The sequence below is a fragment of the Phascolarctos cinereus genome, unplaced genomic scaffold, assembly GCF_003287225.1.
Source record: "Phascolarctos cinereus isolate Bilbo 61053 unplaced genomic scaffold, phaCin_HiC Scaffold_5;HRSCAF=322, whole genome shotgun sequence".
Lineage (NCBI taxonomy): Eukaryota > Metazoa > Chordata > Mammalia > Diprotodontia > Phascolarctidae > Phascolarctos > Phascolarctos cinereus.
The window spans coordinates 13425491-13445783 of NW_027555958.1; positions in this window are offsets into that span (position 1 = coordinate 13425491).

A 20293-nucleotide genomic window follows, 5' to 3' on the forward strand; every position below is an offset into this window, starting at 1 on the left:
AGCCCAATTCATACCTAACCAAGAATTCTCTCTACAACATTCCCAACAAGTGACCACCCAGCCTCTGCCTGAAAGCCTGCACTGAAAAGGACCCCATTCCCTCCTGAGGTAGCCCGTTCCATTTTGGGACAGCTCTTTGTTAGGAAGTTTCTCCCGACATCACACCCAAGTCTGCCCCTCTGTAAATTTCTTCCCATTTCTCCTTGTTCTACTCATTAGCATCAAACAGCAGCAGTCTAATCCCTTCTTGCACATGGGCAGCCCTTCAACAAGTGATGACAACTGAGAGAAATTATCACTAATAATCAACGATTTGGAGAGGTTCAAATTTCTCCCTTTTTCTTTTAGCCTCATTTCAAGACCTCAGTCTCTGAAAGTTGAGCTACCCTTCTCCTCTATCCAAACCCCACCCATGTGGAGAAGCCATTGTGTTCTATTCAGGTTTGGGTGGGGATAAATTCTCTGAATAGACTGCCCAAGGCTGGGGATAACTTAGAAGCAAATGACATAATCAAAGTACAGGTGCAGTCTCTCATTGTAATATTCATTCTCTCATTAATTATTAACAAATCAGAGTTGACTGCCATCCTCAGGAACACCCTTCTTCCACTGGGCATATAAGCCAGGAGCCTGCTGCCATAATTGTCTTTGGTCTAAGAGAGAGACAATGAAATGACCATCCTTTTATTAAAATGCTGGTATTATTAATAAAATGATTAAATTACCCACAAATTACGTATCTCGAATCTTTTTAAAAGTCACACAACTATCTTGGCCTTCAAGCAATCCTTGTAAGACTGGTCTTCTGCTTCTTCCCTATCCTATATGTCTTCTTTTGGACACACTCCAGCTTTGTCTGTCTTTCCTAAATTGTAGTACCCTTAGCTAAACACATTACTTTAGAGGTAATGCTTCCTGAGCAGAGAGGAACTTTGGGAAATGGCCATCTTACTCATTCTGAACACTGTCCCTCTGTTAATGCAGCCTAGAATAGCATTTACTCATTTGCCATATGGGCACTGTCATGCCGCTTATTCACGGTAAAAGCCAAGTCCACTGAAACCTGTAAATCATTTTTTTGTTGAAACTGTTGCCTAGCTATATCATCTTCATCCTGCTCTTGTGGATTTGATTTTCAGAATCCAAGTATTTATAGACATTAAAATTTTAGCTTATTCAATTGAACTCATTATTCTAGTCCACTAAAATCTTTTTTGGATCGATACTTTTATCAGCTACCATGTTAGCTATTCTTCCTAGCTCCTTATCATCTTCAAATTGGACAAGCATGTTTTCATCTAAGTCAATGATAAAAATGTTAAGCAGCACAGGACCAAGGACAGATCCTGAGGGCATTCTATAGGAAACTCCTTCCAACTTGCTATGGAACCATTCAATGACCAACCACTTGGCATCTGGCTGAGGGATAGTACTAAAATAATATAAGAGATGACATCAGAAGATGAGCCCCTCAGGTCAGAAGGCGACCGATACACTACTGGAGAAGAACAGAGCACAACTCCGAGTAGCCCCGGTACTAATGAAGCTGCTGGGCCAAAGCCAAAATGAAGCTCAGCTGCAGATGTGTCTGGTAATGAAAGGAAAGTCTGATATTGTAAAGATCAGTACTGCATAGGAACCTGGAATGTAAGAGCTATGAACCAAGGCAAGCTGGATGTGGCCAAACAGAAGATGGAACATCAGTGTCAGTGAACTTAAATGGATGGGAGTGGGTGAATTTAATTCAGGTGATCACTGCACAGACTGCTGTGGGCAAGAATCCCTTGGAAGAAATGGACTAGCCTCAGAGTCAACAAAAGGGTGAGAAAAGCAGTTCTGGGGTATAATCTCAAAACGACAGCATGATATCTGTCCAAATCCAAGGCAAATCATTTTACATCACAGTAATACAAGTCTATGTTCCAGCCAAAGAAGCCAAAGTTGATCAGTTCTATGAACACCTATAACATCTTCTAGAAATAACACCCCAAGAAAGTTACATCACATTCATTGTAGGGGATTAGAACGCTAAAGAATGGAATCAAAGGATAATTGGAATAACAGGAAAGTTTGACCTTGGTGTACAAAATGAAGCAGGGCAGAGACTAAGAGAGTTTTGTCAAGATAACCCAATGGTCACAGTAAACATTCTTTTTCAAAAACCCAAAAGGTGGCTCTACACATGGACATCAGCACAGTCAACATCAAAATCAGACTGATTATATACTTTGCAGCCAAAGGTGGAGAAGTTCTATGCAGTCAGTTAAAAGAAGACCAGGAGCTGACTGTGGATCAGATCATGAGCTTCTTATTGCAAAATTCAGACTTAAATTGAAAAAAGTAGGGAAAACCATCAGACCATAGGGGTATGACCTAAATAACATGACTTATGAATATGAAGTGGAGGTAATAAACAGATTTAAGGGGTTAGATCTCGTAGACAGAGTGCCTGAAGTACTATGGACAAAGGTTCTCAACATTGTACAGGTGGCAGCAACAAAAAACATTCCAAAGAAAAAGAAGAGCAAGAAAGCAAAATGGTGTCTGATGAGGCTTTATAAATAGCTAAGGAAAGAAGAAAAAGGCAAAATAAAAGAGAAAAAGAAAGCTATACCCAAATGAATGCAGAATTCCAGAGAATAGCAAGAAGAGATAAGGCTTTCTTAAATGAGCAACGCAAAAAAAAAAAAAGGGAACAAGCAAATGGGAAAGATAAGAGATCTCTTCAAGAAAATTAGAGAAATCAAAGGAGTTTCATTTTTTTAAAAATGAGCACAATATAAGAAAAATAATGGTGGGGATTTAACAGAAGCAGAAGAGATTAAGAATCACAAAAGAACTATATAAGAAAGAGCTTACATCACCAATTACCACAATAGTATGGTTACTGATCTAGAACCAGACATCCTGGAGAAGGAAGTCAAGTGGGCCTTAGGAAGCATCTCTTACAATAAGGCTGATGGAGTTGATGAAATTCCAGTTGAGCTGTTTAAAATTCTAAAAGATAATGCTGTTAAAGTGTTTTACTCAATATTGCAGCAAATTTGGAAAACACAACAGTAGCCACTGGATCGGAAAAGACCAGTTCGCAACCCAGTCCTAAAGAAGGGCAATGCCAAGGAATGTTCAAATTACCAAAAAACTGCACTCATTTCACATACCAGCAAGATTATGTTTAAGATTCTGCAAGCTAGACTTCAGCAATGTGTGAACCAGGAATTACCAGAAGGGCAGGCTGGTTTTCAAAGTGGCAGAGGAACTGGAGACCAAATTGCCAACATTCACTGGATTGTGCAGAAAGCAAGGGAGCTCCAGAAAAGCACTGACTTCTGCTTCACTGACTACACTAGAGCCTTTGACTGTGCGGATCACAACAAAATGTGGCAAGTCCTCACAGAGATGAGAGGACCAGATCATCTTACTTGTCTTCTGAAGAACTTGTATGTGGGCCAAGAAGCAACCGTTAGAACCAAACCTGGAACAGGTGATTGGTTTAAGATCAGAAAAGGAGTACCACAAAGCTGTACAACATCACTTTATTTAACTTCTATGCAGAGGACATCATGCAAAATGCCAGGCTGGATGAATCAAAAGCCAGAATTCAGGTTGCTGGGAGAAATATCAACAATCTCAGATACGCAGACAATGCCACTCTGATGGCAGAAAGTGAAGAGGAATTAAGAAGCCTCTTGATGAGGGTGAAAGAAGATAGTGCAAAAGCTGGCTTGAAGCTTAACATCAAAAAAAAATAAAAAAGACCAAGACCTTGGCAACTGCTCCCACCACTTCCTGGCAAATAGAGGGCGAAGAAATGGAAGCAGTGTCAGATTCCATATTCTTGGGTTTGAACACCCTGAGAGGTAAGATGCTATTATTATACTCATTTTACAGTTGAGGAAACTGAGGCAGACAGATGCTAAAGGTTTCCACAGCTAGTAAGTTATCTGAGGCTGAATTTGAATCATCTTCCTAGCTCTAGACCCAGTGTTCAGTTCCTCAAACACCCTAGCTGCTGCTTCTCAAGGAGGACAGTAGAGATGGTACTTTAAGGATTTCAGCTTTTCCTTTGGGTTCTGTATACGAATGCTGACTTAGAAGGCAGGAAGAGTATACTGGGGAAATTTCACAAGGATTCTAATGTTTTAGAGGAAAAAGATCCAATGGAACAATGTGGCTGAATATGCTTAAATTCGTTCTTTAGCAAGAAATATAATTTCATCTTGGTTCATGGAGAAAGGTTAACAGTTGCAGTCACAAAAATCCCCAATAACAAATATATGTTTATGTACATGAACTCCATTTGGTAAGGCAACTGCTCTAGTGGATACAGAGCCAGGAAGACCTGGGTTCAAATTCTACCTGTGACATATGCTGCTTGTGTGACCCTGCGCAAATTATTTGACATTACAGTGGTTTCCAAACGATTTTGATCCTGCACCTTTATCAGTAATTATAGCTGCTGCGCTCTGAGTTAAGTTACAACTGCCCTGAAAGGCCAATGGCCGACTCAGGAAAAAAAAAAGTTAAGGGCTTGGGTAGCAGTGGGAAGAGAATGTTGAGTTATAATGGATAAAGGGTAGGTGTGGTTGCGTTAGAGAAAATCCCTGTGACTGGTTCTAACAGGGAGAGTAGGACGTAAGCCATCTTCTCATTCTCTGATTGGTGGATCATAAATGAGGTCAAGCCATGGGCCCTCACTTTGAAGACCCCTGTTCTAGACAACCCTCTAAGACTAAAAGTTGGTATCTACCTACATTGGCAGATGGAGTTTTGTCGTCTAGGTATTCCCTTTAGCAATAAAATCACAGGTAGGTCCCTTTACCTCTATCTCTAGAGAATTAGAGATCAGATAGGGAAAATTTTCTCCTGTTCAAAATTGATAGTCTCTGCAACATGCCACAATGCTGCTCTGAAATCACAACCTACCCAGTCCCCTCCACTGCCTGCGAGGTCTCTCCCAACTCTTTCTTCCAGATCTACCTCCATAATCCTATGAAGGAGAATGAAAAAGAGCCCTTGCTCTGGAGCCAGAGGATTTGGGTTCAGATCTCACCTCTGATGCTAACTACCTATGTGACCTTGGGCTAGTCATTTTTTAACCTCCATGCATCTCAGTTTCCTCAACTGTAAAATGAGTAGTTTGAACTTGATCGCATTGAGGTCTTAGCTGTAACCCTATCTTCCCTACCTCACCTCACGGCCAGGTCATCTATAACCTCTCCTAGGTCCACATCTACCCTTACCACCCCTACTTCTCCTAAGAGATTGCGCTAGTAACCATGCAGCTTTAGAAACTCACTCCTGCTCTAGGCCAATTCATATAGAACTTTACAAAGTGCCCATTTCAGGCCTAGATTGTCCTCCATCTGGAGTAAGAATAGACCTCAGAGGTCATTTGTCGAACTGTCTCATTGACCATTTGATGGGGATATCTTTCCCCATGTTACAAATGATGATACTGAGAATGAGACAGTCAAAGTTTCTCGAACCTCACAAGTGTGTGAGAAACAAGCTTTAATATTCCATTTTACACATGACGAAACAGGCTTCATATGGGAGAAGGGGCACCCAGGGAATACATATGCAATGGATCCAGAACTCAGGTCCAGACCATACAACACCCTAGGGGGAGCATTTAATGACTCTCCTTTCCAAAGCAATTGCTTCACTGCCTGAAATATGATGGGGAAAAAAGGAATGTACACGATAACTTTATTATGTATATAAAAGGAAAAGTAAGTTGGACAGAATAGACTTGCAGTTTCATCTGTAATCATCTTTTTTTTTTATTCTACTATGTTATGGAAATGTTTGTTTTATATCATAAATTAAAAATAAAAGAAATAAAATTAAAAAAAACCCCTAGCCCAAACTGGCAGTGCCTTAAAGGCCCTGCTGGCCCACGGTGTAGTAAGAGGGCTGGTAAACAGTCAGAGCAGTGCTTACCCCAGAGACTTCAAAAGCATTAAACAGTGAAGCAGTTGGCCAAATGTCCAGGGAAACACAAACTTCTGCCGTGAGCGGGGAGCCCGTTCAAATCAGGCAAATCCTTCTCTTCCTCCTCCTCCCAATCCAGAACGCTGACCCTCAACCCGAAGCTCCTAGTACGTCACGCACACCAGACTCAAACTCTGATAAGGCCTCGGCCAACGTTTAGGCATAGATCTGGTGAGGGAAAAGCAGCTGCTGCTGCAAGGGATGCAGCCATTTAAAGGTTTGTCTCATAAAGAAGGGCCTAGGCTTGTTCCATTTAACCCTGGAGGGGAAAATCAGAACCAATGGGAAGCTGTTGCTGCTGGGAAGAGGCCAGTTTAAGCTTCCTATCAGAAAACACTTCTAACAAGAGCAGTACAAAAGTGGAACAGGCTGCCTTGGGGAGCTGCTAGGCTGTCTCTCGCAGACTGGACAGTCTTGGTAGAGACTTCTTGGGTTTATGGGTTGGACAAGATGGTCCTAAGGTCCCTTCCTACTCTCAGGTTCTGTGTTTCTGTGATTCCTTGATATAGCAGGAGAGGTAGATCAATAGAAGGCCCTAACCTGTCATATGCCTAGCTGGGAAACACCAAGAGCATTTCACCCTGGGCACAACCCCCCATATTGCTGGTCTCCTGGAATCAGGTGGCTGGCTTAATATAAGAAGGACATTTCTTAGAATATGAGTCATCCTTTACCAGGCAGCTCAGTGGCACCATGGGGAGAGTCCTGGACTTAGAAGTCAGGAAGACCTGTATCTGAATCCTGCCCTAGTCACTTACAACTTGTGACCCTGGGCAAATCACCTAATCTCTTTCAGCCTCCACTTCCTCATCTGTAAAACTGAGATAATAATAGCCTCTACTTCACAGGATTGTAGTAAGGATCAAGAGATAACATACAGGGGCAGCTAGGTGGTGCAGTATATAGAGCACCAGCCCTGGAGTCAGGAGGACCTGAGTTCAAATCCAGCCTCAGACACACACTCACTAGCTGTGTGACCCTGGGCAAGTCACTTAACCCCAATTGTCTCACATAAAAAAGAAAAAGATAACATATGCAAAGTGCTTTGAAACCCTAAAGTGCTGTATCAACGCTCCCTTTGCTGACTGTCTCTGTACATGTCTTATTTGTATCAAGTTGTCTGCATGTGTCTCCACCATTAGACTGGCAATCCTTTAGGAGCAAGGACTGTTTTTTGCCTTTCTCTTTATTCCCATTATTTAGCACAGTGCTGGGCACATAGTAGGAGCACAGTGTTTGTTGACTGATTTAGGGACAACACCCCCTCCAGTCATATTAATGGAAGCACCACAGCCCTGGCCCTGGCTAAAAGGGATCTGCTCATCCCCAACCCAAATATTAAATCAGCTTAGAGGAATTTTCTCGAGGGAGGGTAAGATTGGCAAAAAGACAGACTTGACCGGAGGCCCTTTGTTGGATGGGTATGGCTCGGAGTATGACTTACAAAAGAGCCCAAAGAGCCACAAATGTGCCTTTCCAGAAGCAGCAGCCTGGCAGCCCCAGCTCAGGTGAGGCACTAGGTAGCAGCGTTTCAGCAGAAAAGCAGTGATGTCATTTTTGGTCCTCTCCGAGAACGAAGAACCACAACCAACCAGCAGGGGTCAGTCGTAGCTCTTCAGGGAAGCAATGAGCAGGAGTTTGGGAAGTAGAGAAGTGTAGAAGCTGAGACCCATCCTAGGACTGTGGTTGGGGGTGGGGCAAGGAGTATGCCTTCTGAACTGCTGCTGCCAGAATGGAAAACTGGGAAACTGTGGAAATTGCGTCCCTGTAGAAACTGGGGAGTTTTCCTTGTCATATGCCTTGCTTTGCTTTCAATGAATGCATACTCCGGTTTAGTATGGTAAAAGCTGGGGTGTGCTGGACCCAGGTCAAACCAGCTCAAAGGAGCTGGTTGTTAAATTTGCAGTGTGAGAGCCTACAGTTTGGGAAGCAGCAAACACTATAAAATCAGGGCTTGGTTTATTGTCTAGACTTAAGAAAACAATGGAGAAAATGTTAATGATAACGATGCAGATTAAGCCTAAAAGTCGATTGCTTTATTTATCCGGGTAGCTAAGCCTTTCACATTTGATCATCATTACAATATCGCTGTTACTGCATACAGTGTTCTCCAGTTTCTGCTCACTTTACTTTGCATGAGTTCACACAAGTCTGCCCAGGTTTTTCTGAAATCCTCCCCTTCATCATTTCTTATAGCACAATAGTATTCTATCACAATCATACAACACACCTTGTTCAGCCATTCCCCAATTGATGGGCATCCTCTCAATTTCCAATTCTTTGCCACCACAAAAAGAGCTGCTATGAATGTTTTTGTACATGTGGGTTCTTCTTCAGCAAGCCAAGTCTTGAAGCTTACAGGCAGAAAAAAAGTAGGAGTACTGGTACATATGGTAAATTCTTTTTTAATTCATTTATTTTCATTTTCAACATTCATTTCCACAAGATTTTGAGTTCCAAATTTTCTCTCCCTCTCTCCCCTCTCCCCATCCCAAGGAGGCATGCATTCTGAATACTCCTTCCCTCAGTCTGCCCTCCCTTCTACCTCTCCTCCCTTCTACCTCTCCCTCCCTTCTCTTATCCCCTTACCCTTCTATTTTCCTATAGGGCAGGACAGATTTCTATGCCTCATTCCTATATATCTTATTTTCCAGTTGCTGTAAAAACAATTTTTAACATTCATTTTTAAAACTTTGAGTTCCAAATTCTCTGCCTTCTGCCCTCCTTACTTACCACCCTGATTGAGAAGGCAAGCAACTCAATATAGGTCATACATATGTAGTCATACAAAACACTTCCATAATAGTCATGTTGTGAAAGACTAACTATATTTCCTTCCATCCTACCCTGCCCTCCTTTTATTCTATTTTCTCCCGTCCCTCCTCAAAAGTGTTTGCTTCTGATTGTCCCCTCCCCCAATCTGCTCTCCCTTCTATCATCCCTCCCTCTTATCTCCTTCCTCCTGATTTTCCTGTAGGGTAAGATAGATTTCCATACCCAACTGAGTGTGTATGTTATTCCTTCCTTAAGCCAAATCCTATGAGAGTAAGATTCACTCATTCCCTCTCGCTTCTCCTCTCTTCCCCTCCCACTGTAAAAGCTTTTTCTTGCCTTTTTTATATAAGATAATTTATTCCATTCTGCCTCTCCCTTTCTCCTTCTGCCAGTACAATGCTCTCTCACCCCTTAATTTTATTTTTTAAATATCATGCCTTCATATATATATATATATATACATATTCCCTCCAACTACCCTAATACTGAGAAAGGTCTCATGAGTTACAAATATCATCTTTCCATGTAGGAATGTGACCAGTTCCATTTTAATAAGTCCTTTATGATTTCCTTTTCGTGCTTCTTTTGAGTCTTGTATTTGAAAGTCGAATTTTCTCTTCAGCTCTGGGATACAGGAAATTCTTAGTGACAGAGCATCCCTCAAGACCCTTCAAATACGGTGCAGGAGCCAAGATGACAGAGTAAGCAGGAAATGGCCTAACCTCTCCCGTATTCACCTCCAAACAACCATAAAATAGCAGCCCAAAACAAATTCTGGAATTTCAGAACGAGCAAAAAGGTAGAGTGAAACAATCTTCTGGCCTAAGAAGCTGAGAAGGTCAGCAGGAAAGATCTGTCTCACTCGGGTAAAACAGTAGCACAGTCCAGGACAGAAAGCGTCCAGCCAAGCCAGCAGTAGGCCCTGCCTCAGTAAGCCAGAGGGAGGTTCTGAGCCCCAGTATGGTGCCAGGCAAGCAAGCAGGCAGATGCCGGCACTGGGACCCACATGTTCTCAGCACACCAGGTAGGCTGCCAGAACCCTGCAGCCTTCAGCAGCACCAGCCAGCCCCCACTCCTCCCCCTCATCACAGCACCAGGCACAAGGCCACCATGGGCCTCAGGGCAACACCAGAACAGCACCAGGCAAACTGCCAGGGCCGGCCACCCCCAGCACAAGAAAGTTGGGGCAGTGCCTCTTCCACTCCAGGAGCAGAGTTCAACTTTAAAAGTAAGAAAAAAGGCTGCAAAAGATGAGCAAAAAATTTTAAAAGTCTGACCCTACAAAGTTATTATGGGGACAGGGAAGATCAAGCCACAAACTCCAAAGAGGACAACTGTGTCAAAACACCTCTGGGCAAAGCCCCAAAGGAAAATGGGGAGTGGTCTCAAGCCCAGAAAGAACTCGTGGAAGAGCTCAAAAGGGAGCTTAAAAATCAAAGAGAGGTAAAAGAAAAACTGGGAAAAGAAATGAGAGTGGTGCAAGAGAATCATCAAAAGAGAATCAATGGCTTAGAAAAGGAAGACAACTCCATAAAAAGTAGAATTGGACAAGAGGAAGCTTATGACTCTATGATACACCAAGAATCAATCAAACAAAATCAAAAGAATGAAAAAATACAAGAAAATGTAAAATATGACATTGGAGAAAGAACTGACCTGGGAAACAGATCCAGCAGAGGTAATTTAGGAATCACTGGACTACATGAAAACCATAATCAAAAGGAGGATCTAGACATCATGCTTCAAGAAATCACCAAAGAAAACTGCCCTGATTTTCTAGAACCAAAGGGTAAAACAGAAATTGAAAGAATCTACTGATCACCTCTGGAAAGAGATCCCAAAATGAAAACTCCCAGCAACACTGTAGCCAAATTCCAAAACTTCCTGGTGAAGGAAAAAAATGTTCCAAGTAGCCAGAAAGAAACAATTCAAATATCCAGGAGCCATAATCAAGATTACACAGGACTTAGCAGCTGCAACATTAAAGGACTGAAGGTCATGGGACATGATATTCCTGAAGGCAAAGGAGTTAGGACTACAACCACGAATCACCTACTTGGTGAAATTGAGCAAATCCTTCAAGGGAAAGAAATGGTAATTCAATGAAACAGAAGGCTTTTAAGCTTTCATAAGGAGATCAGAGCTGAACCAAAAATTAGATTTTCAGTGTTAAGACTCAAGAGAAAACCTAAGGGATTCAACAGGACTAAACTGTTTACATCTCTACATAGGAAGATGATACTTGTAACTCTGAAGAACTGTATCATTAGTAGTGCAGCCAGAAGGAGCATATGTGTGTGTGTGTGTGTGTGTGTGTGTGTGTGTGTGTGTGTGGTGTGTGTGTGTGTGTGTGTGTGTGTGTGTGTGGTGTGTCTATACAGAGAGAGAGAGAAAGAGAGAGAGAGAGAGAGAGAGAGAGAGAGAGAGAGAAGGTATGGGTATAAGGTGAATTTGACAGAAAGAGGACTACACTGGGAGCAGAAGGAAGGGAGAGGTAGAAGAGGGTAAATTATCTTATATGAAGAGGTGCAAAAGACCTATTACAATGGAGGGGGAAATAGGAAGGTAGGCAGTGGGCACTGTTTGAATCTTACTCTCATCAGAATTGGCTCAAAGAGAGAATAACATACACAATTAGTTGAGTATAGAAATCTATTTTACCCTACAGAGAAGTAGATGGGGAAGAGGGTAACAAAGGAGGCAGGTGGAGACTGACAGAAGGGAGGGCAGATTGGGGGAGGTGGTACTCAGAAGCAAAATATGGGTGAGGAGGGAAAGGATAAAAGGAGAGAAAGGACAAACAGGAAGAAAAATAGGATGGAGGGAAACACAGTTAGTGATCATAACTGTGAATGTGAATGGGACAAACTCTCCCATAAAACAGAAGCAGACAGCAGAAGTAGATCAAAAAACAGAATCCTACAATATGCTACTTACAAAAAACACACTTGAAGCAAAGAGACACATAGAGTAAAGGTAGGAGCTGGAGCAGCATCTATTATGCTTCAGCTAAAGTCAAAAAGGCATGGGTAGCAATCATGATCTCAGACAAAGCAAAAGCAAAAATATTTATAATTAAAAGAGATAAGGAGGAACTCAGTTCCAAACTGACTCCCATGCATGGATGCATGCATGCCACCTGCTTCGAGGGAAATAAATACTGAAACAACCTAAAAAAAAGAGAGAGAGATAAGGAAGGAAACTACATCTTGTTAAAAGGTACCATGGACAATGAAGTAATATCGATACCAGACATATAAGCACCAAGTGGCATAGCATCCAAATTCTTAAAGAAGGTTAGTTACAGAAGGAAATAGATAACAAAACTATACTACTGGGGGACCTCAACTGTCCCCTCTCAGAAGTTGATAAATCAAACCAAAAAATAAACAAGAAAGAAATTAAGAAGGTGACTAGAATTTTAGAAAAGCTAGACATGACAGACCTCTAGAGAAAACTGAATGGCGACAGAAAAGAATATACCTTTTTCCCAGCAGTACATGGCATCTACACAAAATCTGACAATGTATTAGAACATAAACATCTCAAAATCAAATGTAGAAAGGCAGAAATATTAAATGCATTCTTTTTGGATCACAATACAATAAAAATTACATTCAACAGAGGGCAGTGGACAGATAGATTAAAAATTAATTGGAAACTAAATAATCTAATCCTAAAGAATAAGTAAATAAAATAACAAATTGTAGAAACAATCAACAATTTCATTAAAGAGAATGGCAACAATGAAACAACATACCAAAATGTATGGGATGCAGCCAAGGCAGTGCTTTGGGGAAAATTTATTTCTCTAAATTCTTACATCAATAACATAGAGAAAGAGTACATCAATGAATTGAGCGTGCAATTTTTAAAAAACCAGAAAAAGAATAAATTAAAAATTCCCAATTGAGCACCAAATTGGAAATCCTGAAAACAAATGGTGACGTTAACAAAATTGAAAGTAAGAAAACTATTGAGCTAATAAATAAAACTATGAGCTGGTTTTATGAAAAAAAACCCAATAAGATAGATTAAACCATTGGTTAATTTGATTTTTTAAAAATTTTTTAAAAAGAAGAAAACTAAATATCTAGTATAAAAAATGAAAAGGGTGAATTTACCACCAGTGAAAAGGAAATTAAAGGAATCATTAGGAAATATTTTGCCCAAATATATGCCAATAAACCTGACAATCTGGGTGAAATTGATGAATATTTACAAAAACCTAAATTGCCCAGAGTAACAGAAGAGGAAATAGAATACCTAAATAACCCCATCTTAGAAAAAGAAATTGAATAAGCCATCCATGAACTCCCTAAGAAAAAATCCCCAGGGCCAGATGTGTTCATAAGTGAATTCTACCAAACATTTAAAGAACAATTAACTTCAACACTATATAAACTATTTGGAAAAATAGGCACAGTCCTACCAAATTTCTTTTGTGACACAAATATGCTGCTGATACCTAAGCCAGGGAGAGTAAAATAGAAAAAGAAAACTGTAGACCAATTTCCTTAATGAATATTGATGCAAAAAATGTAAATAAAATACTAGCAAGGATATTACCGCAATCTCTCACAAGTATACACTATGACCAGGTAAGATTTATATCAGGAATACAGGGTTAGTCTAATATTAGGAAAACTATCAGTATAATTGACCATATTGATAATAAAACCAACAGAAATCATACGATTATCTCAATAGATGCTGAAAAACCTTTGTCAAGTACAGCACCCATTCCTATTAAAAACACTAGTGAGCATAGGAATAAAGGAAGCTTTCCTTAAAATGATCAGTAGTATCTATCTAAAACCACCAGCAAGCACTATCTGTAATGGGGATAAGCTAGAAGCCTTCCCAATAAGATCAGGGGTGAAGCATGGATCACCACTACTATTCAATATCGTGCTAGAAATGTTAGCTATAGCAATAAGGGAAGAAAAAGAAATTGGAGGAATTAGAATAAGCAATGAGGAAACAAAACTATCACTCTTTGCAGATAATATAATGGTACACTTGGAGAATCCTAGAGAATCAACTAAAAAATAGTTGAAATAATTAACAACTTTAGCAAGGTTGCAGGATATAAAATAAACCCACATAAATCATCAGCATTTCTATATATTACCAACAAAGCCTGGCAGCAAAAGATAGAAAGAGAAATTCCATTTCAAATAACTGTAAACAATATGAAATATTTAGGAGTCTGCCTGTCAAGACAAACCCAGGAACTCTATGAACACAATTATAAAACACTTTTCACACAAATAAAGTCAGATCTAAACAACTGCAAAAACATCAGTTGCTCATGGGCAGGCCAAACTAATACAATAAAAATGACAATTCTACTTAAACCAATTTACTTATTCAGTGCCATACCAATTAAACTACCAAAAATTATTTTATAGAGCTAGAAAAAATAACAACAAGAATCATTTGGAAGAACAAAAGTCAGGAACAGTAAAGGAAGTAACGAAAACAAATATGAAGGAAGGTGGCCTAGCAGTACCACATCTCAAACTATATTACAAAATGATAATCATCACAACTATCTGGTACTGGCTATGAAACAGAGTGGTGGAGCAGTGGAATAGATTAGACACACGAGACACAGGAATAAACGACCATAGTGACCCAGTGTCTAATAAATCCAAAGACCCCAGACTCTGGGATAAGAACTCACTATGTGACAAAAATTGCTGAGAAAACAATATGGCAGAAACTAGGTACAGACCAGCACTTTACACCATACACCACAATAAGGTCAAAGTGGGTACAAGATTCAGACATAAAGGATAATACCACAAGCAAACTAGGAGAGCAAAGAATAGTCTACCTGCCAGATCTATGGAGAAGGGAAGAATTTAGGACCAAATGAGATAGAGAGCATGATGAAGTGAAAAATAAATAATTTTGATTATATTAAATTTAAAAGTTTTTACCACAAACAAAACCAGTGCAACCAAGATTAGAAGGAAAGCAGAAAGCCGGGAAACAATCTTTACAGCCAGTGTCTCTGATAAAGGCCTCATTTCTCAAATATATAGAGAACTGAATCAAATACAAGTCATTCCCCAATTGAGAAATGGTCAAAGGATATGAATAGTTTTCAAATGAAGAAATTAAAGCTATCTATAATCAGATGAAGAAATGCTCTAAATCACTTTTGGTTAGAGAAATGCAAAATATAACAACTCTGAGGTACTACCTCGCACCTATCAGATTGGCTAATATGACAGAAAAGGAAAATGATAAATGATGGAGAGGATGTGGGAACACTGGGACACTCATGCAGTGTTGTTGGTGGAGTTGTGAACCGATCCAATCATTCTGGAGAGCAATTTGGAACTATGCCCAAAGGGCTATAAAACTGTGCATACTCTTTGATCCAGAAATACCACTACTAGGTCTGTATTCCAGAGAGATTTTTTTAAAAAGGGAAAGGACCTACTTATACAAAAATATTTATAGCAGTTCTCTTTGTAGTAGCCAAGAATTGGAAGCTGAGGAGATGCCCATCCATCGGGAAATAGCTGAGAAAGTTGTGGTATATGAATGTAATGGAATACTATTGTGCTATAAGAAATGATGAGCAGGAGGACTTCAGAAAAACCTGGAAAGACTTGTATGGACTGATGCTGAGTGAAGTGAGCAGAACCAGGACAATGTTGTACACAGTCACAGCCTCGTCGTGTGATGATCAACTATGAATTGATTAGATCTTCTCAGCAATACAATGATCTAAAACAACCACAAAGAACTCATGATGGAAAATGGTGTCCACATTCAGAGAAAGAACTATGGAGTCTGAATGCAGATCAAAGCAAACTGTTTTCATTTTCTTTAATGTGTGTGTGTGTGTGTGTGTGTGTGTGTGTTTTTCCTTTTGGTCTGTTTGTTCTTTCACAATTATGACTAATATGGAAATGTTTTACATGATTGCCCATATATAATCTATATCAAATTGCTTACTGTTTTAGGAAGAAGGGAAAGGAGGGAGGGAAGAAGAAAAATTTGGAACTCAAAATTCTGTAAAAATGGATGTTAAAAATTGTCTTCACATATAATTGAAAAAAAAGATACTATTTTAAAAAAGGATCCTTCAAACATCCTTCAAGACCTTAAAACCACCTCCTCCCTGAAGCGCCTGACAAAAGTAACACCATTTACCACAGTAAAAAGACTACTGGATTTAGAGAAAGAAGACCAGAGTTTTTACTCATTTTGTAATCTTTGTCAAGATATTTCCCCTCCTGGCCTCAGTCTCCTCTTCTGTAAAATGAGAGGATTGGACCAGATGATTTCTAAGATCTCTTCTAGCTCTAAATCTGTGGTCCTATAATCCTATGAATGCCCTGAAGTCCCTGTGAAAATTCTGGCTCTGGAAACTCTTTCTATTCTTCCCAGGTTCCATGTGTGAGATGTTTGGAATAATTAATTATGTAAAGCATCATGGTCTAGACTCCCACCAATGTGATACATTCTATTTACATACCATGGAAGACTGTAAATCAAATAGCAAAATATTTCATTAGGACAGAATATCAAGGTAGATCCAAAAAATAATGAGGCAACAGAATCCTTCTCAAGGTCTGGAAGACCTCTGATAATCATTTAAGATCAACTGAGCCCCAATAAGGGGCAAAAACCTGAATTAATCTTTTCTAATGGACTAAAAATGCCCCTTCCTGTGTTAGCAACTTTGGGACCAGCTGGAACTGACCACCATTCTTTCTGTTTGTGATCACTAAGGACAGGATGCTTGGGACCAGACACTCTCTTGAATGAGACTTTTCTTATCTTGGTATCCTATGGACATATGTTATATAGGGGAAACACAGACATCCTGGATCTATAATTTCAATTGACACTTCGACATTCTCCTATTTTATTGTATTTACAACCTATTCAACTAAGAAGTTTCCTTTCCCGTTCTATATGTTAAAAAACATATGGAGGCTATAACACACACACACACACATATACATATATACACACACATATACATATACATACACACACACATACATATACATACACACACACACACACATATACACACACACACACACATATATATATATATTTAGTAACAGATTTCCTGAGTCAGGGTTTAAATGTCCTCCTAAAATTGCTTGAATCAGTCAGAGTCAAAGCTCTGGCTCCACGTACATATTGCTGACTTAAGGGAATAAACAACATGAATTGACATCTTCAAATCTATCTCAGATATTTACTAGATGTAAATTTACTTACTCTCTCCCTGCCTCAGTTTCTTCAACTGTAAAATGGGGATAAGAGCAGCTACCTCCCAGGGTTGTTGTATGGATCAAACGAGATATTTGTAAGGTGGCTCATGCAATGATTAGCACATAGTAGGCATTTAATAAATGCTTGTTTCCTTCCCACAGGGTCTACATGTGACAAGTACAGGCTGGAGCATACTGAGCTTACTAGAGCATTTCCTATGAGATCAGAAGGCTCCAGTTCTCCCCCATTAGACTGTAAGCTAATTAAGAGCAGGGACTGTCATCTTTCTCCTTTCTTGCATGGCTGATGCTCACTCAGCACAGCACCTGGCACTCAGTTTATCAATAAACATTTACCAAGTCTACTATGCTCCAAGAACTGTACAAAGCACTTTGGACATAAATACAAACACAAAAATAGGAAGATACTCCCTACCTTCAAAGAGCTTAAGATAACACACAAAAAGAAACTGAATGGGAGAGGGGGAGGTACTTGGTGAGGGAGTGTGATGGAGAAGTCCAAATGAAAGCAACTAGGTGGGGAATGAAGAAAGGGCTGGCCAGGGGCCTTCCTAAGTGGAGGTCGGGGGAGGGAGTTCATCTCTCTGCCCTCAAATAAGAAGAGTTTCAGGAGCAGAGGGTACCAAGGCCAATTTGATCAGCATACGGTGGGTGCTTAATAAATGCTTAACAACTGACTCTCCACCCAGAGCAGCACAGAAATGCCCAGGATGTTCTCCATGGGATTCCTGGTTGGCTTTGCTTCTGATCCCTGTATCCAGCCCTAAATCTTCTGGGATTCTCCCATGCGGAGACTTCCTCCAGGGAACACGAGCTCCCTTGGCTCTCTGTTATGGATACTCAACACCACCCCAGAAAGCTTCATTAAAAGTGTAATGAGGGCATCTCATGGAAGTTGTCCTTCCTGCTTGGGTCCAGCCACGCTTGTGACTCAACATCCAGGCACCTCCGATGATGAACTCCTTGGGATCACTCAGCATTGAAAGGAGTAGGCAGTTTGGTAGGATGTGGGAAACTCTGGAAGGTACGTGAGATGGGCCTTCGGTGCCATGTCACTTAAGAAGAGGTAGCTTCTGACTCATTCTCTGCCTCTGACTCCAAAGTGACAAGTAGTGATAGTCTTTGTAGACTTTTTGTGAGGGGATGAGCAATTGATGGTACTCTCCCCACTTCCCTGCCCCACCTTTTAGCCACTCCCACAGAGAGTCGGGACTCAGCAAGTTTGCCCCAGGGCCCCTGGCTGCCTTTTCTCTTTCAAGTTTCCCTTCCAGAGTAGGTAACAATGTCTTTCTTTAGGTGAAAGGTCTACGGGTCTTCTGCCCATTGAGCAGAGGGGAGTAGTGGCTGGGGAAGTTGCTGCATTTCAAAATTAGACCACAGATAAACGAAGGAGCCCAAGTCCAGGGTCAGGCTTGCCAGACTTTGAGGGAGACAGTGCAAAGTCAAGGTGAAATGAGGGATGCCTCTTTGGCGGCCCCACAAACTGCTTTATGTTCTGATGGGGTTTAAGGCTCAGCCTCCCACCAGATGGTAACAGTAGTGTGATCTCATCCATGGGGGCACTTCATTCACTAGTGAAGATTAGAACTCATCCCCCACCTTGTTATCCTGAGCAGTTCTTCACCTTCCTTGAGTAGAGATGAGTGGTGAATCCCCTTACTGGTCTTTACCCCTCCAGAGGATCTGGGCTAGAGGCTTTTCTCTTGGCTTTGAGTGGGATTTTAAGACCACTTACTCAAACGAAAACTCAGAGGTTTCTTCAGCTACAAAACAGAAGTTTTACTCTAGCAAGTCTCCGGAGAGAATTGGACATCACCTACCCAGGGCAGACTGAAGTAGTGAGGCCCAGCACAAACAGCAGCAAGCAGTTATATGTCTTAGGCAAACCACTCCAAAAAGCCCCTCTCCCCACCTGTTTGTCTCAATCTCTTTATCCTCATTGGCTGAGGCAACAGACCTCACAGTCTATAGTTAGAACCCAAGAGATACATTTTACTCAAAACATGCTTGGGAGCTAGGGGATTGCCTTATTTGGTAAAGTTAAGGCACAAAACAACAGACGGGGTGGTTACAAAACAAGGGAGGGGGTGGGCAGCTGGTGCACAGCCCCCCATTCCCCAAAAACGAAAGTGAAACTTAGGCCCAGCTCATGTGGAAGCCTTACTACATGTTGGAGCATAGCTTACATTTCACATGAGAAACTTTCACTTGTCCCACACAGCTTTTTACTGGTTTGTATTCCTAGAGCAGCAACTTTCTGATCATTTCTAAGGTCCATCCAGGGGGATAAACAGCTATTTTCCAGTCTTCCTTCTTCCAGATACAATTTCTCCCTCACCCCTCCAAACTGCCTAGAGCAGGGGTATAGAGGCCGCATATGACCTTCTAGGTCCTTGGGTGCAGCCTTTTGACTGAGTCCAAGTCTCACAGAACAAATCTTTTTATTAAGGGGATTTGTTCTGTGAAGTTTAGATTCAAAGGGCTGCACTTGAGGACCTAGAGGCCACATGCAGCCTCAAGGCCACAGGTTCCCCACCCCTCATCCTACACCATAAGCTCTACCAGAAAAGCGACTGTCTCACTCTTCCTACTCTTATCTCCAGAGCCTGGGACAGTGCCAAGCACTGTAGGAGCTTAATCAATGCTGATCAACTGATTGATTTCTATAATCAGATTATGGCCATGGTATAAACTGGGAAAGGACTCTGGTCTTGGAGTAAGGAGACCCAACGCTAACAGTCAATAGTTGGCAACCTTCCTTCCATGTGAGGGATCAGAAGGCCTGGGTGTGTTACAAAGGTAAACCCTGGAATCACAGGGCCTAAGTTCAAATTCTGCCTCTGAAGCATAGTACCTGTGTGACCTTGGACAAGTCACTCCCCCAGTTTCCCCACGTGACAAATGAGAAAGGTGGGCTAGAATCTGACCTTTAAGTCTCTTCTACCTCCAAACTTCTGATCCCCAAGCCTCAGTTTCCTCCCCTGTAAAATGGGGATAATACCAATCTGCCAGGGTTGTTGCAGGAAAACAGAAACAGGCATTGTTACTCTCTGTGCGTCTCTCGCTGGAGGGGAGACTGCCGGACCTAGAGTATGCACATATCCCCCAGCAGTCCTTGTAGCGATTGGCCCTTTGTTTTTGAAGCCGACTGTTAACATCCCGTTGGTGCGTGAATTGCCTGAAGGTAGAGTTGCGCAAGTCGCCGGCCTCACTCTCTTCTCCAGTCATCCACGCCTACTCTTCTT